This window comes from Coregonus clupeaformis, chromosome 38, assembly GCF_020615455.1.
Source record: "Coregonus clupeaformis isolate EN_2021a chromosome 38, ASM2061545v1, whole genome shotgun sequence".
NCBI lineage: Eukaryota > Metazoa > Chordata > Actinopteri > Salmoniformes > Salmonidae > Coregonus > Coregonus clupeaformis.
The window spans coordinates 3,439,755-3,465,667 of NC_059229.1; the positions used below are offsets into that span (position 1 = coordinate 3,439,755).

A 25,913-nucleotide genomic window follows, 5' to 3' on the forward strand; every position below is an offset into this window, starting at 1 on the left:
TCACTTAGCAAAGGAGCGCTGTGCACACGATCAGAGGAGCAGGATAAGGAATTAACAATGCAATGGCACCTTGCAGCTCCTCATCCTACAAGTTCTGGGTTTTTCACTGTAATTAAAAAAGAACATGCAATTATGTTCATATCTCACGCGGACTGTAGAGCCTAAGTGGGTCTGGTAAATAATTGCGCTTCCACATGAGTGTTGGATAAAAAAATGGGACAAAGAACGGAATTGTTGATTTCCAATGTAGGTCACCTGGGATGGAGGCATAGGGAGGAAACATGTATTGGTGAGGATCGGAAAGATTGAACAGACTGTAAAAAAAAAAAATCTACAGTATTATACAATAAAACTAACAGTAAAGTAACATATTCATTATTTGCAATGCAAAATGGGTGATTTTAAGCATAAACAGTCAATTAAACCGTAAATTCTAAAAAACGTGGGTTTAACAGTACATTTCTGTAACCGCACAGCATTGTGTGATTGCCAATTTGCAACTATTTTGAACAATTCTCAGTGATAGGATTGAAAGGGGTCAAGGTCTGAAGTGAACCAAACAAACAAGGTGTGTACAAAATTTCTACGATTTACAAAGATAAATACACTGAATATTACACTGTAATGAAAAACTGTAATTTATACGGTACATTTGTACATTTATCAACAGTAAAATACTGTGAAGCATTATACTGCAGCATACTATATACAGCAGCAAAATGTGCTGTCAATTATGGTGCATTGTGGGAAAATGTTGTGGGCAGGGAAATAAATGCCGTATTTTCAATGGTACTGTATTTCCACCCCACAGAATACAGTACCATATCGCAGTTTTCGAGCACCAAAAACCTTTCTACCACTACACTGTAAAATAAATCCTGTTGTTTTCACGGTAACTTACTGGCAGCCAGTTACCTGTAAATACAGTATGTACTTTTTTTACAGTAACTTACAGGTAACTGGCTGCCAGTAATTTTCCGTAAAAACAAAATTATTTTTTATTTCTTTTTTTACAGTGTATTTGTTCCAGGGTATTGCTATTTCTGGCTCATTAAAATCTTTTGAGGATTGCCTTGAAAGAGGCTACATTTGTGCCTCCCGTAAGTGAGAGCTCTGTACCAATTTCACTGAACGTGTTGCAACATTTAAATACTTAGGCATTTGGATTGATATGGATTTGACATTTAAAAAACATATAGTTGAGCTGGTTAAGAAGCTAAGATTTAAAGTTGGCTTCTTCTACAGAAACAGATTGTGCCTTTCTCTAAGCAGTAGAAAGCAGATTATTCAGTCAACCTTTTTATCTGTTCTTGATTATAGTGATAGTATTTATCAAAGTGCAGCTGCTACTACACTTAAACCTTTGGATGTCATCTACCACAATGCCCTTCGTTTTGTTACAGGCGACAGTTTTGATACTCATTGCTAAAGACCCGTAGATCTCTACATTACTCCCTTTTTGTTTACAAGGCCCTACTTCATAAACTTCCGTCTTATCTACTTTTACTGTTGTATAGACACCTGAGTTGCCTAACCCGGTCACAGAATTGGTTAACTCTTGAGGTTCCTAGGGTCTCCACCGAGCTAGATAAATCTGCTTTTAGTTTTAATGCACCGTATTTCTGGAACAAAATTCAAAATACATTTCATCTTGATGTTTTGGTGCCATTGGGCAATTGAAAGTATTGATTGGGGATTTATTTGTCGATGAATGTAACTGTTTTTCTTGGTGATTTATGATGTTTTATTTGTGCTTACCATGATTGTGTTATTTTATTCTAATGTATGTACAGTGGGGAGAACAAGTATTTGATACACTGCATATTTTGCAGGTTTTCCTACTTACAAAGCATGTAGAGGTCTGTAATTTTTATCATAGGTACACTTCAACTGTGAGAGACAGAATCTAAAACAAAAATCCAGAAAATCACATTGTATGATTTTTAAGTAATTAATTTGCATTTTATTGCATGACATAAGTATTTGATCACCTACCAACCAGTAAGAATTCCGGCTCTCACAGACCTGTTAGTTTTTCTTTAAGAAACCCTCCTGTTCTCCACTTATTACCTGTATTAACTGCACCTGTTTGAACTCGTTACCTGTATAAAAGACACCTGTCCACACACTCAATCAAACAGACTCCAACCTCTCCACAATGGCCAAGACCAGAGAGCTGTGTAAGGACATCAGGGATACAATTGTAGACCTGCACAAGGCTGGGATGGGTTACAGGACAATAGGCAAGCAGCTTGGTGAGAAGGCAACAACTTTTGGTGCAATTATTAGAAAATGGAAGAAGTTCAAGATGACGGTCAATCACCCTTGGGATGGGCCTCCATGCAAGATCTCACCTCGTGGGGCATCAATGATCACGAGGAAGGTGAGGGATCAGCCCAGAACTACACGGCAGGACCTGGTCAATGACCTGAAGAGAGCTGGGACCACAGTCTCAAAGAAAACCATTAGTAACACACTACGCCGTCATGGATTAAAATCCTGCAGCGCATGCAAGGTCCCCCTGCTCAAGCCAGCGCATGTCCAGGCCCGTCTGAAGTTTGCCAATGACCATCTGGATGATCCAGAGGAGGAATGGGAGAAGTTCATGTGGTCTGATGAGACAAAAATAGAGCTTTTTGGTCTAAACTCCACTCGCCGTGTTTGGAGGAAGAAGAAGGATGAGTACAACCCCAAGAACACCATCCCAACCGTGAAGCATGGAGGTGGAAACATAATTCTTTGGGGATGCTTTTCTGCAAAGGGGACAGGACGACTGCACTGTATTGAGGGGAGGATGGATGGGGCCATGTATCGCGAGATCTTGGCCAACAACCTCCTTCCCTCAGTAAGAGCATTGAAGATGGGTCATGGCTGGGTCTTCCAGCATGACAATGACCCGAAACACACAGCCAGGGCAACTAAAGAGTGGCTCCGTAAGAAGCATCTCAAGGTCCTGGAGTGGCCTAGCAAGTCTCCAGACCTGAACCCAATAGAACATCTTTGGAGGGAGATGAAAGTCCATATTGCCCAGCGACAGCCCCGAAACCTGAAGGATCTGGAGAAGGTCTGTATGGAGGAGTGGGCCAAAATCCCTGCTGCAGTGTGTGCAAACCTGGTCAAGACCTACAGGAAACGTATGATCTCTGTAATCGCAAACAAAGGTTTCTGTACCAAATATTAAGTTCTGCTTTTCTGATGTATCAAATACTTATGTCATGCAATAAAATGCAAATGAATTACTTAAAAATCATACAATGTGATTTTCTGGATTTTTGTTTTAGATTCCGTCTCTCACAGTTGAAGTGTACCTATGATAAAAAATACAGACCTCTACCTGCTTTGTAAGTAGGAAAACCTGCAAAATCGGCAGTGTATCAAATACTTGTTCTCCCCACTGTATATATATACATATACAGTGGGGGAAAAAGTATTTAGTCAGCCACCAATTGTGCAAGTTCTCCCACTTAAAAAGATGAGAGAGGCCTGTAATTTTCATCATAGGTACACAAAAAAAATCCAGAAAATCACATTGTAGGATTTTTTATGAATTTATTTGCATATTATGGTGGAAAATAAGTATTTGGTCACCTACAAACAAGCAAGATTTCTGGCTCTCACAGACCTGTAACTTCTTCTTTAAGAGGCTCCTCTGTCCTCCACTCGTTACCTGTATTAATGGCACCTGTTTGAACTTGTTATCAGTATAAAAGACACCTGTCCACAACCTCAAACAGTCACACTCCAAACTCCACTATGGCCAAGACCAAAGAGCTGTCAAAGGACACCAGAAACAAAATTGTAGACCTGCACCAGGCTGGGAAGACTGAATCTGCAATAGGTAAGCAGCTTGGTTTGAAGAAATCAACTGTGGGAGCAATTATTAGGAAATGGAAGACATACAAGACCACTGATAATCTCCCTCGATCTGGGGCTCCACGCAAGATCTCACCCCGTGGGGTCAAAATGATCACAAGAACGGTGAGCAAAAATCCCAGAACCACACGGGGGGACCTAGTGAATGACCTGCAGAGAGCTGGGACCAAAGTAACAAACCCTACCATCAGTAACACACTACGCCACTAGGGACTCAAATCCTGCAGTACCAGACGTGTCCCCCTGCTTAAGCCAGTACATGTCCAGGTCCGTCTGAAGTTTGCTAGAGTGCATTTGGATGATCCAGAAGAGGATTGGGAGAATGTCATATGGTCAGATGAAACCAAAATAGAAATTTTTGGTAAAAACTCAACTCGTCGTGTTTGGAGGACAAAGAATGCTGAGTTGCATCCAAAGAACACCATACCTACTGTGAAGCATAGGGGTGGAAACATCATGCTTTGGGGCTGTTTTTCTGCAAAGGGACCAGGACGACTGATCCGTGTAAAGGAAATATACCCCATAATGATGAAGCAAAAACAGGTTTTTAGAAATTTTTGCACATTTCTTAACAATACAAAACATAAATACTTTATTTACATAATTATTCAGACCCTTTTCTATGAGACTCGAAATTTTGCTCAGGTGCATCCTGTTTCCATCGATCATCCTTGAGATGTTTCTACAACTTGATTGGAGTCCACCTGTGGTAAATGCAATATATTGGACATGGTTTGGAAAGGCACACACCTGTCTATACTGTATAAGGTCCCACAGTTGACAGTGCATGTCAAAGCAAAAACCAAGCCATGAGGTCGAAGGAATTGTCCATAGAGCTCTGAGACAGGATTGTGTCGAACACAAAACAAATCAAATCAAATGTTATAGCGGGTGTAGCGAAATGCTTGTGCTTCTAGCTCTGACAGTGCAGTAATATCTAACAAGTAATATCTAACAATTTCACAACATATACCTAATACACGCAAAAATAGTAAGGAATGGAATTTAAGAAAATATACATATATGGACAAGCAATGACAGAGCGGCATGGACTAAAATACAGTAGAATATTATAGAATAGAATGCAGTATATACATGAGTAGTGCAAGACATGTAAACATTATTAAAGTGACTGTAGACTAGTGTTCCAAGTGGCCAGTGATTTCAATAGGCAGCAGCAGCCTCTAATGTGCTAGTGATGGCTATTTAACAGTCTGATGGCCTTGAGATAGAAGCTGTTTTTCATTGTCTCGGTCCCAGCTTTGATGCACCTGTACTGACCTCACCTTCTGGATGATAGCGGGGTGAACAGGAGTGGCTCGGGTGGTTGATGTCATTGATGATCTTTTTGGCCTTCCTGTGACATCGGGTGCTGTATGTGTCTTGGAGGGCGGGTAGTTTGCCCCCGATAATGCGTTCGGCAGACCGCACCCCCCTCTGGAGAGCCCTGCAGTTACGGGCGGTGCAGTTGCCATACCAGGTGGTGATACAGCCCGACAGCATGCTCTCAATTGTGCATCTGTAAAAGTTTGTGAGGGTTTTAGGTGCCAAGCCGAATTTCTTCAGCCTCCTGAGGTTGAAGAGGCTCTGTTGTGCCTTCTTCACCAAACTGTCTGCGTGGGTGGACAATTTCAGTTTGTCGGTGATGTTTATGCCAAGGAACTTGAAGCTTTCCACCTTCTCTACTGCGGTCCCGTCGATGTGGATAGGGGGGGTGCACCCTCTGCTGTATCCTGAAGTCCACGATCATCTCCTTTGCTTTGTTGACGTTGAGTGAGAGGTTATTTTCTGGGGAAGGGTACCAAAACATTTCTGTAGCATTGATGGTCCGCAAGAACACAGTGGCCTCCATCATTCTTAAATGGAAGAAGTTTGGAACCACCAAGACTCTTCCTAGAGCTGGCCGCCTGTCCAAACAGAGCAATCGGGGGAGAAGGGCCTTGGTCAGGGAGGTGACCAAGAACCCGATGGTCACTCTGACAGAGCTCTAGAGTTCCTCTGTGGAGATGGGAGAACCTTCCAGAAGGACAACCATCTCTGCAGCACTCCACCAATCAGAATTTTATGGTAGAGTGGCCAGATGGAAGCCACTCCTCAGTAAAAGGCATATGACAGCCCGCTTGGAGTTTGCCAAAAGGCACCTAAAGACTCAAACCATGAGAAACAAGATTCTATGCTCTGATGAAACCAAGATTGAACTCTTTGGCCTGAATGCCAAGCATCACGTCTGGAGGAAACCTGGCACCATCCCTACGGTGAAGCATGGTGGTGGCAGCATCATGCTGTGGGGATGTTTTTCAGCAGCAGGGACTGGGAGACTAGTCAGGATTGAGCGAAAGATGAACGGAGCAAAGTACAGAGAGATCCTTGATGAAAACCTGCTTCAGAGCACTCAGGATCAAGACAACGCAGGAGTCGCTTCGGGACAAGTATCTGAATATCCTTGAGTGGCCCAGCCAGAGCCTGGACTTGAACACGATCTAACATCTCTAAAGAGACCAGAAAATAGCTGTGCAGCAACGCTCCCCATCCAATCTGACAGAGCTTGAGAGGATCTGTAGAGAAGAATGGGAGAAACTCCCCAAATACAGGTGTGCCAAGCTTGTAGTGTCATACCCAGAAGACTCAAGGCTGTAATCACTGCCAAAGGTGCTTCAACAAAGTACTGAGTAAAGAGTCTGACTACTTACGTTAATGTGATATTTCCGTTTTTTATTTGTAATAAATTAGCTAAAATAAAACAGTTTTTTTCCTTTGTCATTATGGGGAATTGTGTGTAGATTGATGATGGAAAAAAACTATTTAATCAATTTTAGAATAAGGCTGTAACCTAACAAAATGTGGTAAAAGTCAAGCGGTCTGAATACTTTCCGAAGGCACTGTATATATATAAATTTGGACACACATACTCATTCCAGGGTTTTTCTTTATTTTTACTATTTTGTACATTGTAGAATAATAGTAAATACATCAAAATGATGAAATAACACATATGGAATCATGTAGTAACCATAAAAGTGTTAAACAAATCCAAATATATTTTATATTTGAGATTCTTCAAAGTAGCAACCCTTTGCCTTGATTACATCTTTGCACACTCTTGGCATTCTCTCAACCAGCTTCGTGAGGTAGTCACCTGGAACGCATTTCAATTAACAGGTGTGCCTTCTTAAAAGTTAATTTGTGGAATTTCTTTCCTTCTTAATGCATTTGAGCCAATCAGTTGTGTTGTGACAAGGTAAGGGTGGTATACAGAAGATAGCCCTATTTGGTAAAAGACCAAGTCCATATTACGGCAAGAACAGCTCAAATAACCAAAGAGAAACGACAGTCCATCATTACTTTAAGACATGAAGGTCAGTCAATCTGGAAAATTTCTAGAACTTTGAAAGTTTCTTCAAGTGCAGTCGCAAAAACCATCAAATGCTATGATGAAACTGGCTCTCATGAGGACCGCCACAGGAAAGGAAGACCCAGAGTTACCTCTGCTGCAGAGGATAAGTTCATTAGACTTACCAGCCTCAGAAATTGCTGCCAAATAAATGCTTCACAGAGTTCAAGTAACAGACACATCTCAACATCAACTGTTCAAAGGAGACTGCGTGAATCAGGCCTTCATGGTTGAATTGCTGCAAAGAAACCCCTACTAAAGGACACCAATAAGAAGAAGATACTTGCTTGGACCTGGAAACACGAGCAATGGACATTAGACCGGTAGAAATCTGTCCTTTGTTCTGATGAGTCCAAATTTGAGATATTTGGTTCTAACCGCCGTGTCTTTGTGAGACGCGGAGTAGGTGAATGGATGATCTCTGCATGTGTGGTTCCTACCGTGAAACATGGAGGAGGAGGTGTGATGGTGTGGGGGTGCTTTGCTGGTGACACTGTCTGTGATTTATTTAGAATTCAAGGCACACTTAACCAGCATGGTACCACAGCGTTCTGCAGCGATACGCCATCCCATCTTGTTTGCGCTTAGTGGGACTATCATTTGTTTTTCAACAGGACAATGACCCAACACCCCTCCAGGCTGTGTAAGGGCTATTTGACCAAGAAGGAGAGTGATGGAGTGCTGCATCAGATGACCTGGCCTCCACAATCACCCGACCTCAACCCAATTGAAATGGTTTGGGATGAGTTGGACTGCAGGGTGAAGGAAAAGCAACCAACAAGTGCTCAGCATATGTGGGAACTCCTTCAAGACTGTTGGAAAAGCATTCCTCAAGAAGCTGGTTGAGAGAATGCCAAGAGTGTGCAAATCTGTCTCAAATATAAAATATATTTTGATTTGTTTAACACTTTTTTGGTTACTACATAATTCCATATGTGTTATTTCATTTTAAACAATGTAGAAAATAGTAAAGATAAAGAAAAACCCTTGAATGAGTAGGTGTGTCCAAACTTTTGACAGGTACTGTTATATATATATATATATATATATATATATATATATATATATATATGATTTCATTAAATCCAGGAGTTGGTTTTATAAAACAATGTACAGCTGTTCCTGTCGCTATACCTCCTTGAGGCGCCTCCTGGCCTGGGACTGGCGTTGCTGGTTCGCTGCTTGTGATTATGGCTATATGCAATTGCAATGGCATAGCCTTGTTTGTTAATTTAGCAGAAAATATACTCTTATATTCCCGTGCCCTTATCACAGTGAAGACACATCTATTTTATAGTAAGAATATAATGGAATATATAACTAGCTCCTGAGTGGCGCAGTGGTCTAAGGCACTGCATCGCAGTGCTAACTGTGCCACTAGAGATCCTGGTTCGAATCCAGGCTCTGTCGCAGCTGGCCGCGACCGGGAGACTCATGGGCGGCGCACAATTTGTCTAGGGTAGGGGAGGGAATGGCTGGCAGGGATGTAGGTCAGTTGATAGAGCATGGTGTTTGCAACGCCAGGGTTGTGGGTTCGATTCCCACGGGGGGCCAGTATAAAAAAATATGTATTCACTAACTGTAAGTCGCTCTGGATAAGAGCGTCTGCTAAATGACTAAAATGTAAATAACACATAAAAGAAAAAAGTTGCCAGTGCGAGTGAGATGCGCATCTCATGTCTGGAACAGTAAATGTTTTAAAGGGTGACAATTTGAGAAGTGTCTCATGCGCTCAATTTTAACAGTTGAAATACACTTTTTAGATTTCATCCGGATTAGGTTCGGCCTGTTCTTTGAAATTTTCAAAAAGGATTGACAATTTTACATTTACCATTGCATGATTGCGCATGAATGACCTTTTACCCCACGACACGACACATCTATTTGGTGAGTAGGCTTACTATAGTGTTCTTCCCTAGCTTGTTTTTAAATGGCATCTGAAATCAAAAGTAGTCTATTCTATATTACATTATTAGGTTATTAATATAGGCACATGGGATTCAGTTCCTTGTGCTTGACTAGAAAGCAATATCGAATTGATGTGTCTGCTGCTTATGTTGTAGACTGTTGTCTACCTGATCTTGCGTGATTGATGTTATTTTTTTTACTGTCCGTTTATTCTAAAGAACAAGGTGTAGCCTAAGCCTAATTGTTTCTCCATGGATCTGACTTGGCCTGCTCGTTGCACTTTGCCTTGTATCAATCTGTGCGCTCGGTAATCCGGGTATAGGTATAGCCTACTTAATGATGATTGACGACTATTCAAACATTCAAACATTAATGCATTTATGATAATAGTTACTTTTGAAGTTATTAGCCCTAACTGTAAAATTTTAACTAATATGAGGGGGGTGGATCAGCTTAATATTGCAGATAGATTGTATCTTCTATCAATGTAATTGTCTGCATCACTTCCAATCCCCCCCCATTTTTTATATATATACTCCCCTTTATTACTTTTCAACCCCGCCATCCTTTCCTTACTTGGAGTAAATTAGTGAACAACAATGCCCAGGCCTCTACTTCCGGTCTATACTTACTATCTACACCTTATGGACACAGTTAATTTTACAATAATTATATTATATATATATATATATATATTATTATTATTAATTTTTTTTGCTCCTGAACTTCTTCTACTCTCAACCTCTCCGATCATTTTCATGATGTCCATCCGGTTTGCTTCTATATGCCATATCTTTCTAAATGTGCTCTTTCCCAAAAGCTCCCAACATACAACCTATATACTTATTATGGACACAGTATGCTTATTATTTGTTGTTATTTGTTATTAGTCCCATCCTTCAACTCTATTCAACACCTCCCATCTATCTCTTAACACCATCCATATAGGATTTCTATTTGCCATATATATTTCAACCGTACTGTGATGTTTTACAAAAGTTCTGAACCTTTCTATTCTCATTGCTTCTACAGATTGTGAATTAAAAATAAACATTTTTGCTAAAAGTATTATTATATTATTGATCGATTGACTATGACTTTTCAGATCACCCAGTAATGCTATCTGCAAGGTTAGCTCCAGGTAAATATTGCAATCCTTTAGCCATTCCTGGACCTGTGTCCAAAAACAAGCTACAAATGGACAGAACCAAAACAAATGATATAATGATTCTGTCTCTTCACAGCAAAATCTGCAGAGCTGTGAAGATTGTATCCCCCATATAAATAACATTCTATTGGTAGCAAGAATTTTATATAATAATTTAAATTGAAAGATTCTAATTTTTGAATCCGGTGTCGTTTTGCATGTCAGTTCATAAACACTATGTGAACTGACATGCAGTTCACAACTATTTTGCAATCTATATGGGACGGCTGTCAATCCTTTGGTCCTTAAGTGAAACCGATATACTTTTTTATTTATCACAGTTTTCCTTAACCATTTATGTTCTTTAATGCAAGGCCGACAGACAAGTTCCTTACTTTCTCCCCCTTCCACTTTCCTCTTCCACTTTTGCGGTAAGGCTGCAATTATTTCGTTGTAATTTTGGGTAGAGCAGACATTTCCATATGTTTTTGTTAGCTGCATGAGCGACATAACTCCACCAGTCCTACCGATGATATCATTTACGAAGATTATACATTTTTTAAACATTCTGTCAAAAAATAAATTTTTTTTGTCAATTAGTATATTTGAATTTAACCACAATATTTGTTGCATTATTTGTTCTGTCGTTTCTGGAGGATTAAATTGAAATTGCAACCAACTTTCTATGGCTTGTTTTAGAAATAGTGATATTTGGGAGATGATTTCCTTTTCAAATAACTGCAAATTAGTTGTTGTAATCTAAATAAAGGGAAAAAGGCCTTTCTTGAACATTGGGTGAGACAATCTTACTAATTTGCTTGAGAACCACTTCGGATTTAAGTATAACTTTTGTATGACTAAAGCTTTTAGTGATAGGTCTAATGCTTTAATATTTAATAATTTCTGTCCTCCGAATTCATGTTCATTATATAAATATATCCTTTTAATTTTGTCTGGCTTGCCGTTCCAAATAAAATTGAATATTCTTTTCTCATATAATTTAAAAAACTGTTCACTAGGTGTAGGCAAGACCATAAGCAAATAGGTAAACTGGGATAATACTAAAGAGTTAATCAGGGTGATTTTTCCACAAATTGACAGGTATTTTCCTTTCCATTGTAGTAAGATCTTATCTATTTTTGCTAACTTTCTATTAAAATGTATTGAAGTGAGATCATTTATTTCCTTTGGGATATGTATTCCGAGTATATCCACATCACCATCAGACCATTTTATTGGTAAACTACATGGTAATGTAAATATTGTATTTTTTAGTGATCCAATTCGTAATATAGTACATTTGTCATAATTTGGTTGTAATCCAGAGAGGTTAGAAAATGTATCTAGATCCTCTATGAGGCTGTGGAGGGATTCTAGTTGTGGATTTAAAAGAAAACATGAATCATCAGCGTACAATGACACCTTTGTTTTTAAGCCCTGGATTTCTAATCCTCTGATATTATTATTGGATCTGATTTTAATAGCTAACATCTCGATGGCCACAATAAATAGATATGCCCATAGTGGACAACCTTGTTTCACTCCTCTTGACAGTTTAAAACTTTCGGAGAAATAGCCATTATTTACTATTTTACACCTAGGGTTACTATACATGATTTTGACCCATTTTATAAGAGATTCTCCAAAATTGAAATGCTCCAGGCATTTATACATAAACCCCAGTCGAACTTTATCAAATGCCTTTTCGAAGTCTGCTATGAATAGCAGGCCTGGTTTCCCATATTTTCCATCGTGTTCTATTGTTTCCAATACTTGCCTTATATTATCTCCAATGTATCTTCCATGTAAAAAACCTGTCTGATTAGAATGAATAATATCCGACAATACCTTTTTAATTCTATGCGCTATACATTTTGCTAGAATTTTTGCATCACAACACTGAAGTGTAAGGGGCCTCCAATTTTGTAAATGGACTGGGATCTTTATATTTTCCACTTGTATCCTGTTTCAGTAATAATGAGATCTTCTTCTTGAGTGTCAGATAATCTACCATTTACATAGGAGTGGTTAAAACATGCTAATAACGGTCCTCTTAGTATATCAAAAAAGGTTTGGTATACCTCGACTGGTATGCCATCCAACCCTGGAGTTTTTCCAGACTTAAAGTCTTTAATTGCATCCAGAAGTTCCTCCTCTGTAATTTCACCTTCACATGAGTCTTTCTGTGTGGCTGTTAATTTGACATTATCAATAGAAAAAAAATCTCTACAATTAGCTTCAGTTAGAGGAGATGGAGGCGACTGAAAATAAAACATATGCTCAAAGTACTTTGTTTCTTCCTTCAAAATATCATTTGGTGAATTATGGGTGACTCCGTCAATTGTAACCAGTTTCCTTAAGTTATTTTTGGTAGCATTCCTATGTTGAAGATTGAAAAAGAATTTTGTGAATTTTTCCCCATATTCCATCCAGTTTGCTTTATTTTTATAATATATTACACTTGATCTTTCTTGAATAAGTTTCTCCATTTCTTTTTGTTTTTCCTCTAATTTATTCTGAGCCTCTATGTTACAGTTTTTATTGCCATCTACAGTGGGGGAAAAAAGTATTTAGTCAAACACCAATTGTGCAAGTTCTTCCACTTAAAAAGATGAGACAGGCCTGTAATTTTCATCATAGGTACACGTCAACTATGACAGACAAAATGAGAAAAAAAAATCCAGAAAATGACATTGTAGGATTTTTTATGAATTTATTTGCAAGTTATGGTGGAAAATAAGTATTTGTTCAATAACAAAAGTTTCTCAATACTTTGTTATATACCCTTTGTTGGCAATGACACAGGTCAAAGGTTTTCTGTAAGTCTTCACAAGGTTTTCACACACTGTTGCTGGTATTTTGGCCCAAATTATGGTGGAAAATAAGTATTTGGTCACCTACAAACAAGCAAGATTTCTGGCTCTCACAGACCTGTAACTTCTTCTTTAAGAGGCTCCTCTGTCCTCCACTCGTTACCTGTATTAATGGCACCTGTTTGAAGTTGTTATCAGTATAAAAGACACCTGTCCACAACCTCAAACAGTCACACTCCAAACTCCACTATGGCCAAGACCAAAGAGCTGTCAAAGGACAACAGAAACAAAATGGTAGACCTGCACCAGGCTGGGAAGACTGAATCTGCAATAGGTAAGCAGCTTGGTTTGAAGAAATCAACTGTGGGAGCAACTATTAGGAAATGGAAGACATACAAGACCACTGATAATCTCCCTCGATCTGGGGCTCCACGCAAGATCTCACCCCGTGGGGTCAAAATTATCACAAGAATGGTGAGCAAAAATCCCAGAACCACACGGGGGGACCTAGTGAATGACCTGCAGAGAGCTGGGACCAAAGTAACAAAGCCTACCATCAGTAACACACTACGCCGCCAGGGACTCAAATCCTGCAGTGCCAGACGTGTCCCCCTAATTAAGCCAGTACATGTCCAGGCCCGTCTGAAGTTTGCTAGAGTGCATTTGGATGATCCAGAAGAGGATTGGGAGAATGTCATATGGTCAGATGAAACCAAAATATAACTTTTTGGTAAAAACTCAACTCATCGTGTTTGGAGGACAAAGAATGCTGAGTTGCATCCAAACAACACCATACCTACTGTGAAGCATGGGGGTGGAAACATCATGCTTTGGGGCTGTTTTTATGCAAAGGGTCCAGGACGACTGATCCGTGTAAAGGAAAGAATGAATGGGGCCATGTATCGTGAGATTTTGAGTGAAAACCTCCTTCCATCAGCAAGGGCATTGAAGATGAAACGTGGCTGGGTCTTTCAGCATGACAATGATCCCAAACACACCGCCCGGGCAACGAAGGAGTGGCTTCGTAAGAAGCATTTCAAGGTCCTGGAGTGGCCTAGCCAGTCTCCAGATCTCAACCCCATAGAAAATCTTTGGAGGGAGTTGAAAGTCTGTGTTGCCCAGCGACAGCCCCAAAACATCACTGCTCTAGAGGAGATCTGCATGGAGGAATGGGCCAAAATACCAGCAACAGTGTGTGAAAACCTTGTGAAGACTTACAGAAAACGTTTGACCTGTGTCATTGCCAACAAAGGGTATATAACGTGGTCCTCTGTAGCTCAGCTGGTAGAGCACGGCGCTTGTAACGCCAAGGTAGTGGGTTCGATCCCCGGGACCACCCATACACAAAAATGTATGCACGCATGATTGTAAGTCGCTTTGGATAAAAGCGTCTGCTAAATGGCATATTATTATATTATTATAACAAAGTATTGAGAAACTTTTGTTATTGACCAAATACTTATTTTCCACCATAATTTGCAAATAAATTCATAAAAAATCCTACAATGTGATTTTCTGGAGAGAAAAAATCTCATTTTGTCTGTCATAGTTGACGTGTACCTATGATGAAAATTACAGGCCTCTCTCATCTTTTTAAGTGGGAGAACTTGCACAATTGGTGGCTGACTAAATACTTTTTTCCCCCACTGTATCTGTTCTGTTAGACTTTCTATTTCCTTTCTTAGTATAAACTCTTTTGACCTAAATTGCTTTTGTTTTCGAGATTTGTACTGAATTGCATGGCCTCTAAAGGCACATTTAAAGGTGTCCCATACAATAAGGGGATTCGCTGTACCTATGTTATGTTGGAAAAAGTCAGTTATAAATTCCTTTGTTCTAGTTATAAATAAATTATCATCCAATAGGCTTTGATTAAATTTCCAATATCCTCGCCCACGTGAAAATTCAGTAAGAGTAATGTATATGCCTATTATATGATGGTCCGACCGCATTCTGTCCCCTATCAACACTTTTTTTTAAACCTTTGGTGCCAACGAGAATGAGATAAGAAAGAAGTCAAGACGACTAGCTTGATTCAGTCTCCGCCATGTATATCTCACTAGATCAGTATATTTAAGCCTCCATATATCTACTAGTTCTAATGTATCCATGACATTCACAATTTCCTTGAGAGCATGTGGGTGATTGTTTGTGGTGTGATTTCCTTTACGGTCCATTGAGCTATTTAAAACAGTATTATAATCCCCCACCATAATAATGTTGTCTTGAATTGCTTGCAGGGTTGATCATTTATTATATATATTGTCAAAGAATTGTGGATCATCATTATTTGGTCCGTAAAGGTTAATGAGCCATATCTGTTTATGGTCCAATAACATATTTAAAATAATCCATCTACCTTGCGTATCTATTTGGACAATTTGCACATTCGGATCGAAATTACTATTAATTAATATCATCACCCCTTTTGAATTTCTTTGCCCATGTGAGAAGTATATTTCCTCCCCCCATTCTTTTTTCCACGCTACTTCATCTCGAATTGTTGAATGAGTTTCCTGTATACAATAGATATTATATTCCTTCTCTTTGAGCCATGTAAATATTGTTCTTCTTTTGTTATTATCAGCTAAGCCATTACAATTATGACTGGCTATACTTATTTCACCATACACCATAATGAGATACAAGTTTCAAATCTATTTATCATTATATATGTTTGTAAATTTACCAATAAAAAATACCGTAATGATTGAGTGTCCATATAGCTGTACCGTGATATTTGCATTGCTACGGAGTAACCCTTCAATTGTTCTCCACTAATTCCCCCGCTAATGCCCCTCCCCATCCCAAGTTGAGCCGTCATCCCAGTGATCAGCATCCCACCCACGTCCCTCCAGATCCCTAAGGCCCCGAGAGGCCAGGACCCATCCATCGAAAACAGCACACAGTGCCACCCACAAAACAGAAGCAGATTAACCGCCAAAAGCATTTCCAATGCTTTCACCTCTATATATATATATATATCTATATAACCATTTTTTTTTTATTATGCATATCCTATTTTCCATCATTATCAATTAATATGCGTAATAATGTCGGCAGTTCACGCGTAGGATTCTAACATATAACCCGGATTGCCATTGTATTACATTTAATTCATTGACAAGCAATTATTATCCTAGCAAATAATTCCCGTGGTCCATCCCATACCCCCCCTCCCCCCAACATCCCCACCCCCCCACAACAGATGCCAGACAAGCACACACGCACATACTCACATACTCCAACACACTCAACCCCCCTCCTCCACAATCCACCATAAAATCAGATGCTCAATGGCTGTTATATCCCAGAGCCCAACTCGAGAAATAACCTGATTTACGAGTGCACATACAGTTAAAGCTGATTGAGAAAGCATGCAGATTGAGCAGAAATTGATAACAATGTGAGATTTGATTAATCTACTTAATCTATGTCAAGATCAGATCCACCCTCTTCACCTGAGACACAAACACTCTGATCCGCTGTTGTAACCATTTTCCCAAGCATCTCCGTGCGGTCAGACCTTTGATTATTTTGTGCCACCTGGGCCGCAATGATAAACCCCCTCTCTGATTGTCCGAGTGTGACCCCCTCCCCATGGGTTACTGCAGCCAGTGTTGCCAGCACTGCCACTACTTGGGTGGGCGTACCCCACCGGAATCCCCACCGGCTAGGTAAAAGGTCATCAAGGTTCTCATTAGCAGCTTTGAGAATTTCCTTGTATATTATGCTCTCCCATCAGGGGGCTCTGGCTTTGTAGGACCAACCCTGCCAGGCAGGCTCAGAATCTTGAGGGGGCGGTGCTGCTCAAGTAGGTCTCTGACCGCATTTATTTCTCTGTTTAGGCTGCATAGTCACAGCAGGTCCATAAAAGAGATGGGAACTTCTCTTTGGTGAATGGGTCGCTCAGGTGGGTGTCCAGGTTATAGGGTTAGGGATCTTTCCATCATGATAGGACAATGAAAAATTAGATTAGATGTATACTATATTTAAAAATGTATATCCCTCATCTACACAAAATTGAAAGCTCTCTCTCACTACCCCTGCTCATAGACCCCCGGTCGGCTCTGGGATATGCAACCATTTCCCCTCTCACTCACTTAACACCGCACCTTTTCAAACACAGAAATGCACACCACATGGTTGACTGCGGAAGAAATGGGCAGAGCGTGCAAACGCACCTGCATCCACATCTGCCGCAAGGGGGAAAGGACGCCAGAGAGAACACAGGACCAACCACAACAACCATCCCCCAAAACAACAACCTCCCGCCAAAAAAGCCATGTTCTACGTATACATAACGGTCCTCCACACTCACCGCCTTCACGTCCCGCAGGATCTTGGGCGCTGACTCCAGGTTGTGCCACTGGCTCAGGCTCGTACACGCTCACGACCTTGAAGCCCGGGCTGAAGTTGCCGTGGCCACCGATGCTATACAGGATGTCTTTGATACAGGTGAGACCAAAGGAGTGTTTACGTGTGGTTAGGTTGCTCACCTGTTCCCAGGTGTTGCGGTTGGGGTTGTAGCGCTCCACGGTCTTGGCAAAGCCCGGTTCCATGGAGCGTGCTACGTAGACGTGGGACTCTGTGGTGGCGATGGCATGGCCATCCAGGTGGTTGTGGATGTGGGGCAGGTTGACCCAGCGGTCCTCGTAGATGAAGTAGCCCACACATTCACTCAGGTAGTTACCCCCCTCTGACACCCCGCCCACCACCATGATCACGTCCATGTTCTGGCCGAAGCGCGGCTGGAAGGAGGCCATGTAGGACGACCAGAACTCCAGGTCAGCTGACTTGAGGTTCTCACAGCGGAATGGCGTGGCCCTCCACGGCATCAGACACCAGATGGAGACAGGCCTCGTTGGCCACCATCAGCGCCTCATTCTTCACCACGTGTGTCAGATAGGTGGCCTTAATCTGGGGTAGCCGGAGGATACGGAACAACTCCTCAAAGTACCTCCCCCGCTGTTCTGTGTTCCTCTGGACCCACTTCACCACAGCCTCAAACAACACCTCTTCCGCGTCCACGGTGATCTCTGCGTCAGACAGCCAGTCCCTCACCAGGTGGAAGGGAACTCCTTATCCTGGATGACCTTGTGGAAATTGCGTCGGATCATGTCTGCGGCCCGCAGAGCCTGCTGGTCCAGGGTGTACATGTGGGCCTGGCTGTGCACGGCCACACAGTTGGCCAGGCTCAGCTTCTTCTTCAAGAACTCCCCATAGAAGTCATTCAGATGCAGCAGCAGGAACCTGTCAGTAAGCTCCAATACTTCATGCACATTGCAGTTGCTCACACGTATTTCTCCCGTGTACATGTATTGAATGACGCTCTCCACCGTCTCCGGGTCTGGTCCCAATTCAGCGCTCCATTCCTTCATCTCAACCCGACCCGACAGCGCAGTGAAATAGTCCGTAGCCGCGGCCAGTACAGAACGGTGAGCAGAAAACTCACAGCTCTGAACATTCCTGGTTGCCACCCCACTGCTGAAGGCCAGCGTCACGTCACAGAACAATCCATGCTTCTTCTGTTCGTTCTGCCGCCGAGACAGCTCTGTGCAGTGGGAGGAGGAGGTGACATCCTTGCCCTCTTCCGTGTCCCCGTCCCCGACAATGATGCTGGGCGTGCTGCTACCGCTACTACCCCGGCAAATATCTCCTAGATAAAGAACAAACACTTCAAAACCTTCTTATTATATTTCCTTTCTTTTTTTTTGCCATTTATGATTGTGTTATTCAATGCGTTTCTCTGGGCTATAGTAGTAAAGGCCAAATTCAATACTTTATCAAATAATGTTTTATATATATTTTTTATACCTAAAGGGGTCCTAAAATTCAAAATCAAATATCTAAATTATCCATAGTATGACCATCTTGGGGCACTCTGTTCACAACATTGCCATCAGAAAACTGCTCGCCCACACGACGCTCTGCAATCTGCCCAGTACAGTTGAAACCAGGATTCATCCGTGAAGAGCACAATTCTCCTCCTGCGTGCCAGTGGCCATCGAAGGTGAGCATTTGCCCACTGAAGTCAGTAACGATGCCGAACTGCAGTCAGGTCAAGACCCTGGTGAGGACGACGAGCACGCAGATGAGCTTCCCTGAGAGGGTTTCTGACAGTTTGTGCAGAAATTCTTCGGTTGTGCAAATCCACAGTTTCATCAGCTGTCTGGGTGGCTGGTCTCAAATGATCCCGCAGGTGAAGAAGCCAGATGTGGAGGTCCTGGGCTGGCATGGTGTCACGCCCTGGCTCTGGGGCTCTGTTATGTTGAGCCAGGGTGTGTAGTTTCTGTGTGTTTGTGTTCTGTGTTTAAGTTCTAGTTCATGTGTAGCTATGTTGGCCGGGGTGGTTCTCAATCAGAGGCAACGTGAATCAGCTGTTGCTTGTTGTCTCTGATTGGGGACCATACTTAGGCAGCCGTTTGGCAGTAGTGTATTGTGGGATCTTGTTCCGTGTATGGTTAGTGTTTGTAACCAAGGACATCACGTTATCGTTTTGTTGTTTTGTTCGTGTGATCATTCAAATTAAAAGTATGTTCGCATTCCACGCTGCGTCTTGGTCCTCTGTGTATGACGATCGTGACAGAAGATCCCACCAATACAGGACCAAGCAGCGTGCCCAGGAGCAGACAGCCTGGACGTGGGAGCAGATATTGGACGGGCAGGGGTCCTGGACTTGGGAAGAAATCCAGGCCGGGATGGATCGCCGTCCGTGGGAGGAGACGGTGGAGGCGCGCCCGAGAGAGGACCAGCGGCGCCAACCGGGCCGTCGTCGGATCGGCGAGAGGCACCCCCAATAAATTTTTAGGGGGGGGCACATGGCATGGACGACGGGGCTGCTGGAGGCAGATAAGGGGCGAGTTCGTGGACGAGGAGAGAAGGCCACCGGGTTACGGGAGCCATTGGTGAGAAGAGGGAAGGAAGATGTAGAGGCACGGCGAGAGGTACTGAGGTGTGTTGCCAGTCCGGTCCGGCCCGTTCCTGATCCCCGTGTAAGGCCAGTGGTGTGTGTTCCCAGTACGGTCCGGCCTGTTCCTGTCCCTCGCACCAAGCCTACGGTGCACGTCGCCAGCCCGGCCCGGCCTGTTCCTGCCCCTCGCACCAAGCCTACGGTGCGCGTCGCCAGCCCGGCCCGGCCTGTTCCTGCTCCCCGCACCAAGCCAATGGTGCGCATCGCCAGCCCGTCCCGGCCTGTTCATGCTCCCCGCACCAAGCAAATGGTGCGCGTCGCCAGCCCGGCCCGGCCTGTTCCTGCTCCCCGCACCAAGCCTATGGTGCGTGTCGCCAGCCCGGCCCGGCCTGTTCCTGCCCCTCGCACCAAGCCTACGGTGCGCGTCGCCAGCCCGGCCCGGCCTGTTCCTGCTCCCCGCACCAAGCCAATGGTGCGCGTCGCCAGCCCGGCCCGGCCTATTCCTGCTCCCCGCACCAAGCCAATGGTGCGCGTCACCAGCCCGGCCCGGCCTGTTCCTGCTCCCCGCACCAAGCCTATGGTGCGTGTCGCCAGCCCGGCCCGGCCTATTCCTGCTCCCCGCACCAAGCCTATGGTGCGCGTCGTCAGCCCGGTCTGGCCCATTCCTCCTCCCCGCACCAAGCCTGTGGTGCGCATCGTCAGCCCGGTCCGGCCCGTTCCTGCTCCCCGCACCAAGCCTATGGTGCGCATTGTCAGCCCGTTCCGGCCCGTTCCTGCTCCCCGCACCAAGCCAGGGGTGCACGTCGTCAGCCCGGTCCGGCCCATTCCTGCTCGCCGCACCAAGCCTGTGGTGCGCATCGTCAGCCCGGTCCGGCCCGTTCCTGCTCCCCGCACCAAGCCAGGGGTGCGCGTCGTCAGCCCGGTCCGGCCCATTCCTGCTCCCCGCACCAAGCCTGTGGTGCGCGTCGTCAGTCCGGCACAGCCCGTGCCCGTTTCACCGGTGCCTGGTCAGGTACCGGTCAGCTGCTCCACACCGGAGCCTAAGCAATCCGCTCCACCGATGTCCAGTCCAGCTCCAGCCAGCGGGACCAGACCAGGGGCACTACGGGGGGGTTATTAGAGGGTGGTGGTCACGCCCGGAGCCGGATCCGCCTCCGAGGAGGAATGCCCACCCGGCCCTCCCCTGTTCGGTTTATGTTTGTCGCAGTCCGCGTCTTTGGGGGGGGGGTACTGTCACGCCCTGGCTCTGGGACTCTGTTATGTTGAGCCAGGGTGTGTAGTTTCTGTGTGTTTGTGTTCTGTGTTTAAGTTCTAGTTCATGTGTAGCTATGTTGGCCGGGGTGGTTCTCAATCAGAGGCAACGTGAATCAGCTGTTGCTTGTTGTCTCTGATTGGGAACCATACTTAGGCAGCCGTTTGGCAGTAGTGTATTGTGGGATCTTGTTCCGTGTATGGTTAGTGTTTGTAACCAAGGACGTCACGTTATCGTTTTGTTGTTTTGTTCGTGTGATCATTCAAATTAAAAGTATGTTCGCATTCCACGCTGCGCCTTGGTCCTCTGTGTATGACGATCGTGACACATGGTTACACGTGGTCTGCAATTGTGAGGCCGGTTGGACGTACTTCCAAATTTTCTAAAACGGTGTTGAAGGTGGCTTAAGGTAGAGAAATGAACATTAAATTCTCTGGGAACAGCTCTGGTGGTCATTCCTGCAGTCAGCAAGCCAATTGCACGCTCCCTCAAAGCTTGAGACATCTCTGGCATTGTGTTGTGTGACAAACCTGCACATTTTAGAGTGGCCTTTTATTGTCCCCAGCACAAGATGCACCTGTGTAATGATCATGCTGTTTAATCAGCTTCTTGATTTGCCACACCTGTCAGGTGGATGGATAATCTTGGCAAAGGAGAAATGCTCACTAAAAGGGATGTAAACAAATTTGTGCCCACATTCTTTGAGAAATAAGCTTTTTGTGTGTATGGAACATTTCTGGGATCTTATATTTTTGTTCAGTATAATTCTACGAATACTATTTGCATCAAACGAGGGTAGAACTGTTGAAAACTGCGCTGCTTGAAAACCTTTGCTTTCCTTCATATTTCAGGTGTCTTGTTTTGGTTCGAGAAGATGGTAAATTACACAGTTGTATACGGAAAGGTTTAACACTCAGGGACCTGCTTATAACTGCTCTAATACTCAAATCCCCCAACATGCATGCACTGAAAACAGCAGATAATGCATACCTATAGAATTTGAATTTCACTATGGCAGACAAAAATTCTGATTGATGTGTATGGATGTTGTATACAGTGCGCAAACATTGTTTATGTGGCAATAAAACACTGTTATACCCTTCCTTTAAATTCAAGGCATACGACTGAAACATATGGGACTTTTGAGATAAGAAGAGAATATGGTGAATGCCGCTTGCCTTCCCAGCTGCTCTGATGTTCACTTCTATGTGTTTTTTACTGCATTAAGTAGAGTAGTGGGTGCTGTGAAACACTGAGGGGTCAACACAATTAAACAGGAAACAGATGTGTTTGGAAACATCAAGGTTAGGAAGAAGCCACAGCCGACACTTTGTACCAAACAAGGATGTCAAAGTGTGAATGAACTCTGAATCTAGTTACACAGGTTACCAATTCCTTGAGAGAGAGGGAAAGAACAGCATATAGAGAGGCAGAGAGAGAGAGATCTAGTTACACTGATTTGAACACCATCTGGAAGTTTTCTACAGTACAGAAGAGAAACTGGAAAGAAAAGGAAATTTGTCATAACAAAGTTTATTCCCTGACATAGTGTGTAATCAAGATCTGGCGAATGCTACCAGGACGGAGACTTATTCACCTCAGGTGGCTGGTTAAATGACTCCATTGAAAGACTGGGGGCCAAATAAAAGTTAATGTTAGTAGCGCCCAAAGGCTTTTAGCACTTGCAACGAGCCATGAAATTACTGCCTGGCTGGGTGGAAACGGAAGGGGCAGGTCCTCTGGGAATTGCTACCTCACATATTTTTGATGGGAGTGTGTGTGTGTGGTGGGGGGCTGCCTCTTTGTGTGTGTGTGTGTGTGTGTGTGTGTGTGTGTGTGTGTGTGTGTGTGTGTGTGTGTGTGTGTGTGTGTGTGTGTGTGTGTGTGTGTGTGTGTGTGTGTGTGTGTGTGTGTGTGTGTGTGTGTGTGTGCGAGGAGGGTGACAGGGGACTCAAATCTCACAGCAACTCTCCCAAGTAGTCTAATTTCCAGAATTGGTGTGTGTTGAGTAAAGTATATAAAACACTTTTCGCTATTGACTAGCTATTGTTTCAGACAACATGATTCCTCCACAAACAATGGATTTGAATAAATATGCAGATTAAATATTCATAGACAGGCTAATTAGTCATCAGAGTGCCTATGATACTGATAGGGACACTGCTACCCCAGAGAGAAACATTTTTCATAATACTGTATCACAGTTGAGTTGCATTAAATTCAAAGAGATTTCTGAGATGAGACAAATTCCTAGACGTTGATAAAGTTCTAGCCAAGGCATGACGTCAGCCTCAGAAGAAGACATTCATTAGCAGTATGCATATGACGTGCTGCTGCTGTCTCTGCTCCTCTCCCTATCAAGTCATGCCTGGCAAGAGAACTGATAACAGACAAATGTGAAAACCCAGATAAGGAAGTGAATGCAAATATTTCTGATTTTCCTTCTGAATTCTGGGTAAAAATGTCAGTAAAGGGGCCTCCCGAGTGGCGCAGCGGTCTAAGGCACTGCATCGCAGTGCTTGAGGCGTCACTACAGACCCGAATTTAATCCCGGGATGTGTCGCAGCCGGCCGCGACCAGGAGACCCATGAGGCGGCTCACAGTTGGCCCACCGTCGTCCAGGTTTGGCCGGCCGGGATGTCCTTGTCGCTCTAGCGACTCCTTGTGGCGGGCCGGGTGACTTCAGTCGTCAGTTGTACGGGGTTTCCTCTGACACATTGGTGCGGCTAGCTTCCGGGTTAGACGAGCAGTGTGTCAAGAAGCAGTGCGGCTTGGCATGGTCGTGTTTCGGAGGACGCATGGCTCTCGACCTTCGCCTCTCCCGAGTCCGTACGGGAGTTGCAGCGATGGGACAAGACTGTAACTACAAATTGGGGAGAAAAAGGGGTAAAACAAAGTGTGTATTTTGTGTGTTCTTTTCTCTCTCAGTTTGTCATAAAATGACTCCTCTTTTGGGGTTTTTCTAAATTGGCTTTTCTTCCAGCAGTGTTGGCTGTGTGTACTGTGTGGCTCTGTATTAAGCTGTTTGTTTGGGGCTGGTCATTTGTTTCCATAATTACAGTGATGATAGTAGCATAATTGTTTCTAAATCGCCACTGTGCGTCTGTGTTAGAAGGTTGCAATAGACATTACAGGATTTGAGAATTTGTTAGAATAAATGCCCATAATTCTGAGACCAAAGTAGATTTTTTGGGGATCACAAAACAAACATTTTCTGAGAAAACAAAAATATTTTGCATAAATCACTAAAGCCAGTTAATTTGCAGGAATTGATTGGCCAACTATGCTTTGTATTGACAATTCTTTCTTCAAGGTAGGCTATTTAAGATACTGAAAATGTCACGTGTGACCCATTTGCATGCAATCTAGATGAAGAATTTCTATTGGATAATTGATGAGTCATGTGATTTGGATTCTGTGTATTTAAACCCCCCTGTTTTTGTGTTCTAGGCAGCTGCTCACAGGAGGCTAATGCAGTCCAGAGGCATGGTGGAGCCTATGTTTTGCTAGTGCATGTAGGGCGTTATTTGGTGAGTGCATGGCTAATGGAGGTTGTTTAAGATTAAATGGAAGTCTTGAAAAGATGGACGCCTGCCACACTGCACCACTTCCTGTGCCCCTTTGTTTTCTTTGTTTTGGTTTGTATAATTATTTTAACTATGGTTTTAGCAAACAAAACAATCGAAAGGAAATGAGAAACTGGAATGTGTTTGAAATGGAAATATTGAAAAACATGCCTTAGTAAATGTTAAAAACTATCCCTTCATTGTCTGCCTCTGCTTCACTCTGCCTGCTCAACCCAGACCTAGAACTTGTCACTTTGTACCTTGTGACATTTGGCGTAGTCGGCAGGATCTGGGCCACTGAGTGGAAAGTTGTAGAACAGGGCCAGTTTTGGTTTGCTTTTACTGTTCTGTGTTCTCCAAAGTTCTGCAGTCTCTCCCATGGGTGGTTTTGACGATAGCTGGGGCAGAAGAGGAAGCCATCCCCTGCTGTTCTGAGAGACTGTGTGACCTAACTGGCCTGGGGTGTGCTAAGGTGCCCTATGGGCGAAGGCTGAGCAGCTCTAAGGACATGGCTGGAGATGTGTGGCCTGTTGAGGCTGAAGGGGATGTGCAAGCCAAGGGGACAGGTCAACACTGCTGTGGGGGCTGCCAACAGCTGGATTGAGTAGTCCACAAAGTGGGTGAGCGGCGGAGCTGAGGTGACGGCTGGGCAGCTGCTGGATGTCACACCTATCATTGCCTGGCAGTCAGGATGCCGGCCCAGTGGAGGAGTGGGGCTACCACAGGTCGACCAGGTGAAGAGGAGGCAGGGGATGGCAAAATACAAAATGGCCCTGGCTGCTGCAGGACACCATGTGGGAGAGCTGCAAGCAGGTATTGGAGCACTGTATTCGCAATGGGACCTGTTTGTATATTTGAGTATATGCGGGGGGGTTTTGTGACACATCACCTTTTTCTAACTGTGTGAAATAAATTATGGCACGTGTTTTGCAGTGCTTTTATGCACTATCAAGTATGAAGACGTACTCCTTTTAAATATGGAAAACCATGCCTTAATGAATGTTAAAAACGGTCCCTTCGATGTCTGCCTCTGCTTCACTCTGCCTGCTC

General features: G+C 43.5%; 1 pseudogene; it reads right to left on the minus strand.

Moving 5' to 3' along the window:
- LOC121553892 lies at positions 1–25,539 on the minus strand (annotated as a pseudogene).
- Positions 25,540–25,913: the final 374 nt, after the last annotated feature.